Source organism: Danio rerio, chromosome 11 (assembly GCF_049306965.1).
Source record: "Danio rerio strain Tuebingen ecotype United States chromosome 11, GRCz12tu, whole genome shotgun sequence".
Taxonomy (NCBI): Eukaryota; Metazoa; Chordata; class Actinopteri; order Cypriniformes; family Danionidae; genus Danio; species Danio rerio.
In genome coordinates this window covers 25236331-25251396 of record NC_133186.1, presented here as the reverse complement: position 1 = coordinate 25251396, position 15066 = coordinate 25236331, and the positions used below count along the sequence as shown (strand labels likewise).

Here is a 15066-nt window from a genome sequence, read left to right as displayed (position 1 = left end):
TAAGAGTTTTTTTTTCCTCCAGAAATAGGATTACATGTTTTCATCTATGTTTGTTTTACAGGTTTGCATATAAGTACACTTCTTGATAATACTTTACCAAATACATTATTTTTTTATCCATATTCAACACAGACTTTGAAGGTTTTATGTCTCATATTTATTTACACGTTTACATTTATTTCTATTGCACTAGTTCTAAATGTAACATTTGTCTGTGGACAAATTATGATAGTTGGCAACTAAGTAATTGAATGAATGAATGAATGAATGAATGAATGAATGAATGAATGAATGAATGAATGATCATGGGATTTTGAGAAATAAATATAAAAAATTTATGACATTTTTATAATAGAATCCATTCACGACTATTTCCCCCAAAAGTTTCTTACACAACTCCAACTGAGCAAAGAAACAAATTAAAAGTTAGTATTAGTCTTTTGGGTTTGCCATTAATAGTTATTTTTTATATAATATGTATGATACATTTTACAGTGAATAGTTTTAAAATGTACAAACATTAAGGTGACGCAGTGGTGCAGTAGGTAGTGCTGTCGCCTCACCGCAAGAAGGTCGCTGGTTTGAGCCTTGGCTGGGCCAGTTTGCGTTTCTGTGTGTTGTTTGTTTGTTCTTCCCGCGTTAACATGGGTTTTCTCCGGGTGCTCCCGTTTCCCCCCACAGCCCAAAGACATGTGGTACCGGTGAATTGGGTAGGCTAAATTGTCGTAGTGTGTGAGTGTGAATGAGTGTGTATGGATGTTTCCCAGAGATGGGTTGCAGCTGGAAGGGCATCCGCTGCGTAAAACATATGCTGGATAAGTTGGCGGTTCATTCCGCTGTGGCAACCCCAGATTAATAAAGGAACTAAGCCGAAAAGAAAATGAATGAATGAATGTATTAATATTATATAAAATAAAACACAAATTAATATTTTAACGATAGGGAAACTAGTTCACTGAAAATTTGAAAAATTGTCATTTGCTCACCCATCTCTTGTTCCAAACAACTTAGATTTTGTTCTGTTGAAAACAAAATATATTGTGAAGAATGTTAAAAACCAGTAACCTTTGACTTCAATAATATTTGTTTTTCCTACCATAACGTCAATGGTTATTTCCAACATTCTTAAAAAGATTCTCTTTTGTAAAGAAAAAAAAAAACTGGTTTGAAGCAGGTCAGTGGTAAATAAATGGCTTCCTTTTTTGGGTGAACTCTCCCTTTTAAAAAAAGAACCTATTAAGTGACAAATTTAGATATAAAAAAACAATAATAACTCTCAAATGGTTTCATAATGTTTTACATGGCAGTATATTATTACTTCATATTACTGTATACTTTCATTTAATGCAGCAAAATTGCTTAGCTGCTCTGATACAATGTAGCACTTTGACATGGAAAAACACAATTTGATTAATTAATCAATTGGTTTATTTTTGTTTGTTTTTTTGCCTACACTCTCAGAAAAAAAAATGAGACAATGTTGTACCAAACAAAGTACAAACCCTTGTCACTTGGGCAGTACCTTTTTATGGAACAAAATTGCAACATAAGACAAAGAAACAAATTTGTACCATTGCAGTTTGTAAATTAATCTTTGGTTTTTAAAACCTGCAGATACAATATTGTGCCTTCAAGGCACAAACGTGATCCATAAAGCTACCACTACAGTGACAAATGTGTTCTTTCAAGAACTATTTATAGGCATATTGCTATATCCAAAACACGTCAGTAAATATAAAACAAACACATTTTAAACAGGGTCAATATTTATATATATATATATATATATATATATATATATATATATATATATATATATATATATATATATATATATATATATATATATATATATATATATATATATTTCCAGCTCACATGCATAGTGTGTCTTGATCACTATCTAACTCCTTAGATCACTGGAATATGTGCACAATCGCTTACAGCCATACCACCCTGGGTATGCCTGATCTGGTCTGAACTCGGAAGTGAAGCAGGGTTGGGCCTGGTTAGTACTTGGTTGGGAGACTGCCTGGGTATACCAGGGGCTAAAGGCAGACTTGCGGATCCAAATGCAGGTTTAATAGAAAGGCCAGTTAAGCAATGGTCAACACAGGGGCAAACAGATGCATACAGACAAGTCTTAGTAAGAAACACAGTCAGATGATCAAAAGACAGGCAGCAGACAGGAATGAACAGACTTAAAGGGGAAGGGTCAAAACGCAGGAAGACAAACCAGGAGAAACGCTTTGTAATATTCATGGAATAAACAAGACTCAGCCCTGAGCGAATGAATGTGAAGTGTATGTATAGTCCTTGTAATCAGTGTAGATGTGCAGCTTCACCTGTGAGTGTTTGCAATCACTGGTGACTTGGAGCAGGTGTGTGTTGCAGGACTTAATATGTAGTCCATAACATGGCGGATTTGTAGTTCATGTGAATGTGATTGTTTACCAGCGATTTCTAAAAGTTAGATCGCTGGTGATTAGGACGAAAAACAAACGCCAAAAGGTGCGGATATCAATAGTGAAAATGTATTATCAGAAAATGCTTACTAAACATTCATTAAAAATGCCTTAAATGTTTAGTTTACAATACCTTTAGTATTGTTTTATTAGTTATTTTATATTATAGATAATAATAAATCATGTTTATGAATTTTAACATTTTAATCATATTTTAAACATATGTTTTTAAATGATGATTCTTGTTTTAATATGGAAATTATTCATAAAATCCCTTTGCCTTTCCAGTCATATTTGTCTTCATAAATGTTTTAAAAAAGAAGGAGTTGATTCAGCAAATCCATTTTATGACATTACAGTAAAGTATGGTTTTGTGGTATTTCCAGACACAATAAAGAATAATTTAATAAAACTTTGCTGCAGTCATGTTTATCCATTTCTGAGAAAATCAGAGAAATTTACCACGATTCTTAGCAGAAATCCCTGAACATTTCACATTAAAACTCAAAGCACAAAAGAAGAAACGTTACATGATTTCTGCAGAATTTTCCCCATATTTTTCACAAGCCTGTCTTGTTTTTTGGAAGTGATAAGATCAAAACCAAGAGTATGTGAAGCGTTTTATTGGATCATAATGTCAGGTTGTCATCCCCACGGACGTTGCACCTGTTACAAAATGTGAAAAGCTGCATATTGATTGGAGCGGCTCCCGGTCGGCCTGGTGTGCTCACTAGCACAAAATAATCACAGGGCGGGAGCGACGTGTCCTCGCCAGCTCTTTCCTGTCCTTCTGGAGCCACAGACATACACATATGCACATACACTCATGATCTCTCAGGGCCGGCCGGAGTCTCTCAGGATAAGCATACGATGCCGGGGGAGCTGCCGAAAGGTCAAAGCGGATAATTGTGTTATTTCCTACTGTGCACCTCAATGTCATGAGGACTGATGAAGAACAGTGCACTGACAGAACATAAACAACATATACGAGGTCAAGGTGAGACCGATTTTCATTAGCTTTGCATGTAAGAAGTAGCTCAGATTGAAAATAATGGAGTTGAAAAAAAGTAAAGTATACATTTATAAAACAGATGTGAATGTTAAGAAATAATTTGATCAATACATTAATAACTCTATCTATCTATCTATCTATCTATCTATCTATCTATCTATCTATCTATCTATCTATCTATCTATCTATCTATCTATCTATCTATCTATCTATCTATCTAAACTTTCAATAAATATTAAATAGTAAGTAAAAAAATCTAAAAATAATCTTTAAATAAATACTGAAAATGTATAACCTATAATAATATTAATTAATTAATTAATTAATTCATTCATTCATTCATTCATTCATTCATTCATTCATTTTCCTTCAGCTTAGTCCCTTATTTTTTCAGGGGTCACTACAGCAGAATGAACCACCAGCTAAATTAATATATCACATATAAAATAAAATATATAAAATAACAATGCTAAATAAATTAATAATACATGTACTTTAAAATGTTAATCTTTAATGTAATGCCTCTAAAACTGAACCCATCACTGAATCTGTTTCCATCTCATATTATTTCCACTAAGCCATTTTCGCAGTCGAAAACCACCTCAATTTATTTATTTCTTTTGTGAATTAGGGTTTTTTTATTTGAGATTTAGCATTTCGTTTCTCATGCGATACTTCAAAATGTGCATTAACACAGTGTGAAGGAAACCCAGCTACTACAGTATTAATGAGCAGCAAATTAAGCTAACCAGCGGTACTAACGACCAATCTAAAAATATCTCCAAGTGTTTTCCATTATAGAAATGTCAGATGTGATAATGACAGACATCCCACCTTTCCCGGATGGAGTCTCCCACATATTGATAGCAATGCCCTAATGAGCGTAAATCATATACAGTATCCCGAGAGAGAAGCCCTTTTTTTATGATAATAAAGATTAGCACAAGATGTTCATCTGATTTGATTATAACTGCAGATCAATGATAGGGCAAAATAGTCTATTATAAAGTAAATAAATGAATGCATTATACAGTTGAAGTCAGAATTATTAGCCCCCCTTTGAATTTTTTTCTTTTTTTAAAAATTTCCAAAACTATGTTTAACAGAGCTAGAAAATTTTCACAGTATGTCTGATAATTTTTTTTTTTCTGGAGAAAGTCTTGTTTGTTTTATTTTGGCTAGAATAAAAGCAGTTGTTTTTTTATAAACCATTTTAAGGACAAAATGATCAGCCCCTGAAAGCGATTTTTTCCCGATAGTATACAAAACAAACCATCGTTATACAATAACTTGCCTAATTTACCCCACAGCCTAGTTAACCTAATTAACCTATTTAGGCCTTTAAATGTCACATTAAGCTGTATAGAAGAGTCTTAAAAAATATCTAGTCAAATATTAATTATTCTAATCATGGCAAAAATAAAATAAATCAGTTATTATAAATGAGTTATTAAAACTATTATGTTTAGAAATGTGTTGAAACAATCTTCTATCTTCAATCTTCTCTCCATTAAACAGAAAATGGGGAAAAAATAAACAGGAAGCCTAAAATAATTCAGGGGGGCTAATAATTCTGACTTCAACTGTATATGAACACCTACAGCCCCTTACAGTCTGCGATACGTTACCAATTTCAGAGAAACTACCACAGCATGCATTTAGACTTTATTTGGGTTCAAAAACAACATGCAACATATAGCCCACAGTCAGCACAAACCTCTCAACTGTATCTTTAAAATAGTCCAAAAGGTGATGATAATAGTTAAACATGGCAGTTTGTTCATGTTTTAGGTTGCTAAAAGAATCATTAGCTCTTTTGTTTTTTCTGGATTCTCCTTTGTTTTTTGTGTGTCACTGTCGCGTTTGTCCGCTTCTGAAAGGATTGGATGTCAGAAGACCATAATGTAATGTAAGAAACTAAGTCTGCCTAGACCCATCTTCTGCATCTTTTTACAATTACGTTCTTTGCTCATTTCTTAACAAATTACTTTAGTTCCTCAAGTTAAGTATTTTTATAATGACTTTGGGGTGATAATTCACTTACTGTAGCATATAAACCATTAAGAACAATCTGTTAATCAAAAGGGATTCTTTTGACCTCATCTATTCTAAACAGTGAATGTTCTCACTCGTAAGTCCATCAAAGATCTGGAAACGAAAGAGTAACATCTTACTGTTATGCCTAATTTACATTCAAGAAGAAACCATTTTGAGTGATTCTACCAAACAGTCTGGGATTGTTCTTCAAAGAGAATCCTTATTAACCTGATCAAATGGGAAGAAACGGTATAAAATGTCAGAATGGAGAATCATCAGTGTTCATTCTGACTCTGTTGAACCCAAGGTACTGTCATACTACTAATACTCTAGAATAAAAAATAAATAAATTATCTTCATAATTTTTTCCTTACTGTAAAGAGACACACAGAATATGCTTAAATGTCAATTTCCTGCTCTTCATCAATCTTGAGTCTGTAAATTTTAATTATGATGCATATTTTGAAATACCGTTCTCTCAAAATCTGTTTTTTTTTTCCTGCACTGACCCATAAATCTCCACCGATACACCAATCCTTGTGTATATTCTTGTGTTGTGAAGGTTTTTAAAAGATGTTTTTATACCTAATTTGATGAGTTACATGTAACATTTTATTGTGCAATCATTCGATCAATCAATCAATCAAGAAAGTGGAGTTACAAAAAGATTCCTAAAATCCCTAAAACAATATTTGACTCTAATATGTCAAAACATGACTATAGATTTTTGTACCAGAAAGGAGGGCAAATTTGATAATCTATTTTTCATTTGCATATGTACACAATGTTTAATAAACATGTTAAATCATCTAGGTCTTTTTAAATATTATTTAATTGTTCCCTCAATTCACCTGAATTGTCTTTGTTTTAAAGCAGTGGTCTTAAACTCAATTCCTGGAGAGCTACAGTTCTGCACAGTTTACCTCCAATCACTTACAGCTCACACCTGCTTAGGTAGTCTTGAACACCTTGATTAGTTAGATTAGCTGTGTTTGATTAGGAGCAAAACTGTGCAGAGCCGCAGCCCTCCAGAAATTGAGTTTGAGACCTATGTCTTAAAGAAGCGTGTCTGTGTTCTGCAGAAGTCAGTCAGACAGCACTGGAACGACATGAGGGTCAGTAAATGATGACAGAATTTTTATTTTTTGTGAACTTTCCCTTTAAATTTGTTGAATTTTGAGTCTGTATCATGCATCTTCTCTCTTTCTGTGTTTCTTGCTGTTCTCACTCTCCTTTATCTCACCCTCTCCTTCTCCTTCTGTCTGTCTCTTTCTCTCTCCCTTGCGCTGCTGTAGTCAGTGTTCGCACATACAGTAAGTCTCACCCCCCACCCCCCCTCTCACTAACATCTTCTATTTATGTGATTTGCGTGCAAGCTTGTGTCTGAGTGTGCGAAATGTGATATAATTTTAATCATGCATTACAAACTACACCAACATAATCGAGATTAATTCATTCTCTTAATCTGAACAACAACATGGCTGGGCCACAAAGGATAGGGGATACGTAGCATCATGAAATCTGTCGATTTTGAGGTTTTGGCTTTTTTATATTTTTGTAATTAATGTAAAGAAACATGCCAAAATACTTTTTTTTTTTTTTTTTGCAGATTATAAGTTACAGATTATAAGTCTTTAGAATTCATTTACTTTACATAGATTTATATGCTGTTTTTTAAACTTTGAGAAGGGTCTGACTGCAGGCCAGGTGCAGATGGAAGCTAAGCTGCATGCAATGTTTTAATGTGAACACCTAACCTCGTATCCTAACCCTACCCCTCACAGTGACATGACTAGCTTCATTGAGTGCATTGTGTCTGATATGTTGGAGACGGCATGGGCTCTATTTTAACAATCTAGGTGCAAAGTCTAAAGCGTATAGGGCAAAAGCATTTAGGGCGTGTCAGAATTTACTTTTGCTATTTTAAGGACGGAAATATGCACTCTGCACCCTGGCACATGGTCTAATAGGAATGTACTTATTCTCTTAATGAGTTATGGATGTGTTTTGAGCATAATGTGCATTAAACCAATCAGAGTCTCATCTCCCATTCCCTTTAAGAGTCAGTTGCGTCACGCCATGGCGCATTTGCTATTTACATGGCGGACTTTGTAAGTGGAAAACTGAACGCTTCACTAGCGAGAAAACAGTTAAACAGACCATCTGCAGTGCAAAAATAAAGAATGAAACTTTTTAATTCTTTACTTCCTCTTTACTTTACTTTTACTCTTTACTTTACTCCTTTACTTTTGTGGAGTAAAGAAATGGTGTTGCATGCACTTTGAAGAAGACATCCATTAGCCTACATATTTTATTTTGTTTCTTAAGTGCAAAGATTTGTTTCAAAACTACTTCTAAATTCAGTTCTAATTTCCAGCAAATGCATAAATGAACAATAATAATAAAGGGGGGGGTCAAAAAACGTAGTTATATCAAAACACACGTCCTATTCTTATGTCCAATATGGTGATTCATACGTCTTAAAAACCCGACAGGTGGACAAATCTAAACTTGTTTTTTTAAATCAACAATAAAAATGCAAATAATAAAGAATGCTGCTAATAAATAATACTGCTAACATTTTAATCCTTCATTTTTTTCATTTGTGAAGACATTTTGTCACCTTAGAATTATAATGTTCTATCTGACATTTTTGTCAAAATTGAGTTATTGACATATTCTTATTCAATGACAACTTATTTACTTTATGTGATGTTTTTTTTATAAGTATTTTACATTTTAAGACTTTTTATTTAAAAAAAAAAACAAATGTTACACACATACTATTTGCTATATGGAATGTAAAAACTTAGAAGCTCAAGATTTCACAATCATTCAGAACGCAGATTACCTTATAATTCTAAGTTGATGATTTGTGTATCGCTGTACATCATGTGTATTAAGCAATGTATAAGCGTTTGAAACCACATAGTCGCAAAACAAACACACTCTGCGCTAGATTTTAGACCAGCTTTCAGTTGGTCAATGGTGGGGTCTATTTCAGTTCTAAAATAGCAACACACCAACAATGTACCTTAATACACCTCTGTTTTAGACCAGGACACCCATGAGTCCTCAAAGTGGCGCAAATTGATGTGATATTTAAACAGTGTGTCATAAAATGTGAAAATTAGGGTTGCACTGGTCTGAAAATAGCAACAAATTGTGTCAAACACGTCTTGTTCATTATTGCACCAGGTGTATGATAAGGCCCCATGTATCAGTTTGCATATGCAGTCAGATACTATTGGGGCAAAATTTGTGTTTTTCTCCTTAACTGAGCCATAAATCTCCACTTCAGCAGCACTTCCTATACATAAACCAAACTACCCAGTTTTGTTCATATCTATATATTAAAGGTTTTTAACTGTTCTTACATAACTTATCTTAATGTATACAGCAAGGCAACACAGTGGCTCAGATGTTAGCACTGTAGCCTCACAGCAAGAAAGTCGCTGGTTCGAGTCTTTGTTGGGCCAGTTCTGTGTGGAGTTTGCGTGTTCTCCCTGTGTTGCTGTGGGTTTCTTAGGGGTGCTCCGGTTTCCCTCACAGTCCAAAGACATGCTGTATACATGAATTGACAAAATTTAATTGGCTGTAGTGTATGTGTGATGTTTATATGAGTGTGTATGGATGTTTACCAGTACTATGTTGCAGCTGGAAGGCTATCCGCTGCGCAAAACATGTGCTAGATAAGTTGGTGGTTCATTCCGCTACAATGACGCCTGATGAATAAAGGGACTAGGCCAAAGGAAAATGAAATGAAATGTATACAACAAAATTTAAAACAATACTTAACACAATAGATAACAAATGCTAAAAAAAAAAAAAAAACTCAATCAATGTTCAGATGTCTGTGCTAAAACTGTACGCACATTAGTACTATTAGTAATATTTACAGAGACATGCCTCATTTGCATTTTAAAACTTAAAAAAAAAAAACAGATTGCAAAATTAATTGCAATTCTTATAATTAATCAACTTGAGGAAGTATGATGATGAATAGTCAATTAGTTTGTCAACTAATATTGGATTAGTTCATTGTTTTATATCTCTATTCACTTGCAGTGTCTTGCTTTAAATGGATAGTTCACCCAAAAAGTAAAATGTAATCATTATTTACTCACCCTAATGTGGTTCCAAACCTTTATGAGTTTCTTTGTTCTGTTGAACACTAAAGAAGATATTTTGAAGAAAGCTGAACCCATCAGCTTCAATAGTAGGAAAAACAAACTATGGAAAGCAATGGTTACAGGTTTTGGAGCTTTTTTCAGCAAAATATATTATTTTGTGTTAAAGAAAACGTAAAACAGGTTTGGGTGAGTAAAAAAAATGGGAGAGCAAATGATGACAGAACTTTCATTTTTGGGTGAACTATGCCTTTAACAGCAAGTAGAGAAAAGCAAACAGTTTCATTTCAGAAACATTGTGGGAAAATTTTACTTGACAGACTGCACATTTCTGCTTGTGCCCGATGAATAACTCCAAACAAAAACAAAAGCCTGGGGGAAATCCTAGCGAAAAAGGGCCAGAATGCTGGAGTGAGCACTTTTCATTGTTTTGGTGCTATCAGTTTGTCCTGAGGGTGGAATCGGGTGTCAGACCGATGACTGTGTGAACTCTGTCGAGGACCGCAGGCGTAAACTTTAAAACCTTTGTTGACACCTCAGGAAATGGTATTTAAAATGAGCTTGTTGTTAAACCCAGGAGTCGAGCTTTGGTTTTAGCATAAACCAATTAATTCTTTGCTGCTAATGTATTTTTCGTGAACAAGATCTAAATAAGTTAGATTATTTTCACAAATGAGTCAATGATGTTATTTCCGTCTTCTTTTGTTATAATAACATCTATTACAGGAGACTAAAACTGGGAAATGTGGAAAAGTTGGGAGAAAAGCCTATAAATGCTGAAAAATGTGTGGTATAGATATAGAATACACTCAAAAAAAGATTACGTTAGCTGTTTGTTTAAACTACTTATTTAGGGCGTACTCACACTATGCTATCCGAACCGTGCCCAGGCCTGTTTCCCGGATTGTTTGAGAAGTGTGAGTGCGCTGAATCGGGCTCAGGCACGGTTCACTTGGCCGGCCCTGGCCCGGTTGGAAGAGGTGAGGATTGAGTTTCATATGGATTTATTAATCAATCTTACTGTTCAATGAACGCAAACTGCCGTAGATTATTAAAGACGCAAACCCCTCACTGCACGACAATTGCGCACCTTCAGCAAACCTCCTCATTCTTGCAGCACAAGGGCTTTATGATCGTTTATGAGCGGCAAAAGTGGCGGATCTGTTCGGCAAAATATCTGACCGCGTGTCACCGCATCTCTAAGGACTGTTTGGCGAAATATTTGACTGCATGTCACTGCATATCAAACGACTGAAACAATATAACTAGAGAAATGTCCTCTGTGCTGAGCGAGAGCGCTTACTGAACAGCGCAGCATCGATGACATAAGCGTGCCCAGGCCTGAGTGTGAGTTCGGGCTGTCGGAGACGGTAGAGGGGGACCCGCGTGCTTTGGCCAGGTTCGAGGCAACTGTACATAGTGAGAGTACGGCCTTAAAATGAAGTAAAACAGCACAATTTTTGAGGATTTTTTGTGACAAATTTGTAAATACTAATAAGTTAGCTTAATTCCTTCATGTTGTGCCAACAAAAATAGATTGTGTGGAATCCAGTATAGTATAGATACCTTAATATTTTATGGTGAAAATCTCTCACGCAATGAGAAATTTTGGTGGTCCTTCAGGCTTCACGTCTAAAAGATTGAATTTTTTGACTAACTATTACAAACAGAAAGAAGAAAACAATACAAATGCAGTACATATAAATGTACATCATTTACATGCATTACATATAAATTAATAAATAGGTTTTTGTGGGCTCTTAAAATGTAAATGAGAAACGGGTCATGCTCTTATTGAGCAACTGCCATTGAGATGAATGAGAATGCTAATGAACAGCTCTGGTATTAAAGTCCTGCTTGTGTTAAATCATATGCAGTATATGTGGAGATTCGCAATGAGTGCTTTGGCTATGAACGGAAGCTCTGTACACAGTCATATACATACCAACTGCACTGGATGCCACATTGAGTTGTGGTCCCATAGCCTAGAGTAATGGCAGCACATGGGCCATTAATCAGGAAATGTCATCAACCAGAGCAGACGAGATTGTCCATCAGACTTTGCCCCTCACCAGCGGAAGCATCTCGTCCCAAGAGCTTATGGAAGGATTTATATCTGCTGTGGTGCTGGAGGAGATTATGGAGAGGCTTTTCTAATTCCCCATCATTCATCTCAAATACAGAATTCAAAGAGTGGACAGAAACAAGCACATATCAGCTCAGTGATCCACTTTTTTTTCACACATCCCATGATACTTTGAGTTAATTATGGGAGTGACTTCTGATGAACTGTAAGCAATCATTGAAGTGTTTTAAAAACTGGGTATGATGAGGTGTCATTATTTTCCTCAGTTCATGTATTCAATTTTTACTCTTTCAAACATGTATTGTGTTTCAGAAATATGTAGAAGTACATGTTCTTTGTTGTTAAGAGCTCCATAAATGGGGCTAAATTAAAAAAATAAATAAATGTCATTGTTCTAAATTTTTGTATTTATTTATTTTTAAATATTGTCAAATAAATCAATAAAAGTGAATGAAAACATTGAAAATATTATTTCTGTGAGTAGTGGATATTTGTTCAAATTACACCAGGCACACTCTTACAGTACTGCTATGTCATGGAGAGCAGGCTTTAAATTAGGTCAATTGCTCCGAAATCAAAAAAAGTCAGGTCCATAAATATTGGTACATTCACACAATTGTAAAATGTTTTGGCTCTATACACCAACACAATGGATTTGAAATGAAGCAAACAAAAATATGTGCTTTAACTGCAGACTGTCAGCTTTAATTTGAGGGAATTTGCATCCAATTCAGGTGAACTACAGTAGGAATTACAACTGTTTTCATATGTGCCTTCCACTTGTTAAGGGACCAAAAGTAATGTGATAATTGACTTCTCAGCTGTTCCATGGCCAGGTGTGTGTTTTTTTTCCTCATTATTCTAATTACATTAAGCATATAAAAAGGTCCAGAGTTTATTTCAAGTGTGCTATTTGCATTTGGATTGTGTTGCTGTCAACTCTCAAGATCCAAAGATGAGATCCCTCAAGTTAAAGCTTACAGTCTACAGTTAAAGCCACAACACAACAACTCTTAACAAGTCTTTCAGCAGCAGTTTGTCCATGGACATTCTGAATGGATAAAAAGAGAAATTAATGTGGAGAACAGAACAAAGAGAATTCTGAAGTGCTTTGACCGCAGATATGCTTGTGATACTAATGTCACGTTGAAATACCAAATGTAATGTTATTTTCACGATGCATAAAAATAAAGCAAAAAGTTGAATGTGCCTCTCACACAGTTTTCAAGAGTTTTAATAATACTATAACCTTATTATTTGGAGTGATTGGCTTTAGTTCTTTTGAATGCGTTGAATTGTAAATACAACCTATCCTTTGAAATGTCCCGTGTGAACAAAACTACTACAGTAATGTATTGTAAATAAGAGTATTTTTGAACCATACTATAATAAATTTAATTTTACATATATCATACTGTGCAGAGTTTTTTTTTTATAATTATATTTTCTGGGTTTTCACCTTTATTGGATAGGACAGTAGAGAGTATTGACAGGAAAACATGGGGAGCAGAGAGAGAGGAATGATCGGCACAAGACCACGAGGCAGAATCAAACTCAGGTGAGCACCGGTGTGCATGAGTCAACGCACATTTTTAAATGTATTCTAATATTGTATTATTGACAGGAGACAAGGTGGCTCAGTGGTTGGAACACTTGCCTCGCAGCAAGAAGGACAGTGGTTTGAGTTTCGGCTGGGCCAGGTGCCATTTCTGTATGCAGTTTGCATGTTCTCCAAGTGGGTTTCCTTCAGGTGCTCTGGTTTTCCCCACAGTCCAAAGACATGCGGTATACAGTAGGTTAATTGAATAAACTAAATTGGCCGTAGTGTATGAGTTTGTGTGTGAATAAGAATTTGCATAAGTGTTTACCAGTACTGGGTTGCAGCTGGAAGGCCATCCGCTGCATTAAACATTTGCCAGAATAGATGACTGAATAGGTTCATTGCACTGTAGTGACCCCTGATAAATAAGAGACTAAGCTGAAGCAAAATGAATGAATGGATTATTGACTTTTTAATTGATGAATTGTAATAAACACATTAGAATACTTGTATATGCTTGTATTATATTTGTAGGAAACTACTGTACTGGGTCATTTGTTTATTTGGGTCATTTGTAAAAAAATAAAAAAACAAAATAAAACAAATTTTTACTATAAATTTCAATATCATTTTTATATAGGGCAGAAGTCATGTGCGGGAAAAGGTGAAAAGACTTCTCAGCTCTTTTTGTATTTTGCAAATAATTTGTTTTCTTTTTCTTTTCTTTTTTTGGTGGCTATATTTATCCGTAGTTCCCCATTGTGGAATAAAACCGAAAAATTGCAGTCTTAAAGGCCACAGCTTTCACTGCTCTAATGTATAGGGCAACTGCTCTGTTCCATGGGAGATGTTAAGAGGAACAGGCTTTGATCATAATAACAAACAGCTGGAGATGGTCGCTCTGTTCCAAAACCTAATGAGCGGTCTCTGTGTGAAACAATTTAAAGCATCAGAGGCACTGTTCCTACACAATATTTAATTAAGTCTCTGTATTTAGCCAATTGTAAGGCTTCATTGTATACTTCATAGAGAAGGCATTCTCATAATGCATTGCACCAAGCTCATGGAATTCAGTCAATGCTGAAAATATGCAGAACATTTCATGTGTTTAAAATACAACCATTTTATGCAAAATAGGTGCGTGCTGATTTTATGCAAATTAGAGAATGACATTGTTCCTCTTATTTCTCCTGCACTGAAAACACTTGAGTTGCGTCTCCAGTGGGCTTTGGTTGCTTTTGGTGTGGAAGCTATTCAGAACCAAACTGAGAATGTTCTTTAATTTACATTTAAATTTCAGAATTTCACCAGAAATGCATTTAAGTTTTTTTAAAGTTTGATAAATAATTAATTAAAATTCTTATACATGTAATATTTAACTAGAAAAACACAGTTTAATTTAGTTTTTTTAAAGGTGGGATTTGAATGTTGATTTGACTTGTTTGAATGTTTGTTTAAAGGAAAATTCTTTTTGATAATCCTAAGTTTGAAACTTTGCAGATGTTTAGATAAAAACAGACAGACAGACAGACAGATGATAGATAGATAGATAGATAGATAGATAGATAGATAGATAGATAGATAGATAGATAGATAGATAGATAGATAGATAGATAGATAGATAGATAGATAGATAGATAGATAGATAGATAGATAGATAGATAGAGAATGTTAAACCATACTTAAACAAAAAAAATGATAGATGGATGGATGGATGGATGGATGGATGGATGGATGGATGGATGGATGGATGGATGGATGGATGAATGAATGGACAGACTATCAAACCAAACATA

The 15066-nt window shown here is 34.7% G+C and overlaps 1 long non-coding RNA gene and 1 pseudogene across 1 annotated transcript; both read left to right on the top strand.

The window, feature by feature from the left end:
- Nucleotides 1–1938: 1938 nt before the first annotated feature.
- LOC137496752 (5S ribosomal RNA) lies at nucleotides 1939–2057 on the top strand (annotated as a pseudogene).
- Nucleotides 2058–3188: 1131 nt separating this feature from the next.
- LOC141376603 (uncharacterized) lies at nucleotides 3189–14400 on the top strand. Its single transcript, XR_012387159.1, has 3 exons — nucleotides 3189–3462; nucleotides 13203–13288; nucleotides 13355–14400. It is a non-coding gene; the product is annotated as an uncharacterized lncRNA (long non-coding RNA).
- The last annotated feature ends 666 nt before the right edge of the window (nucleotides 14401–15066 follow it).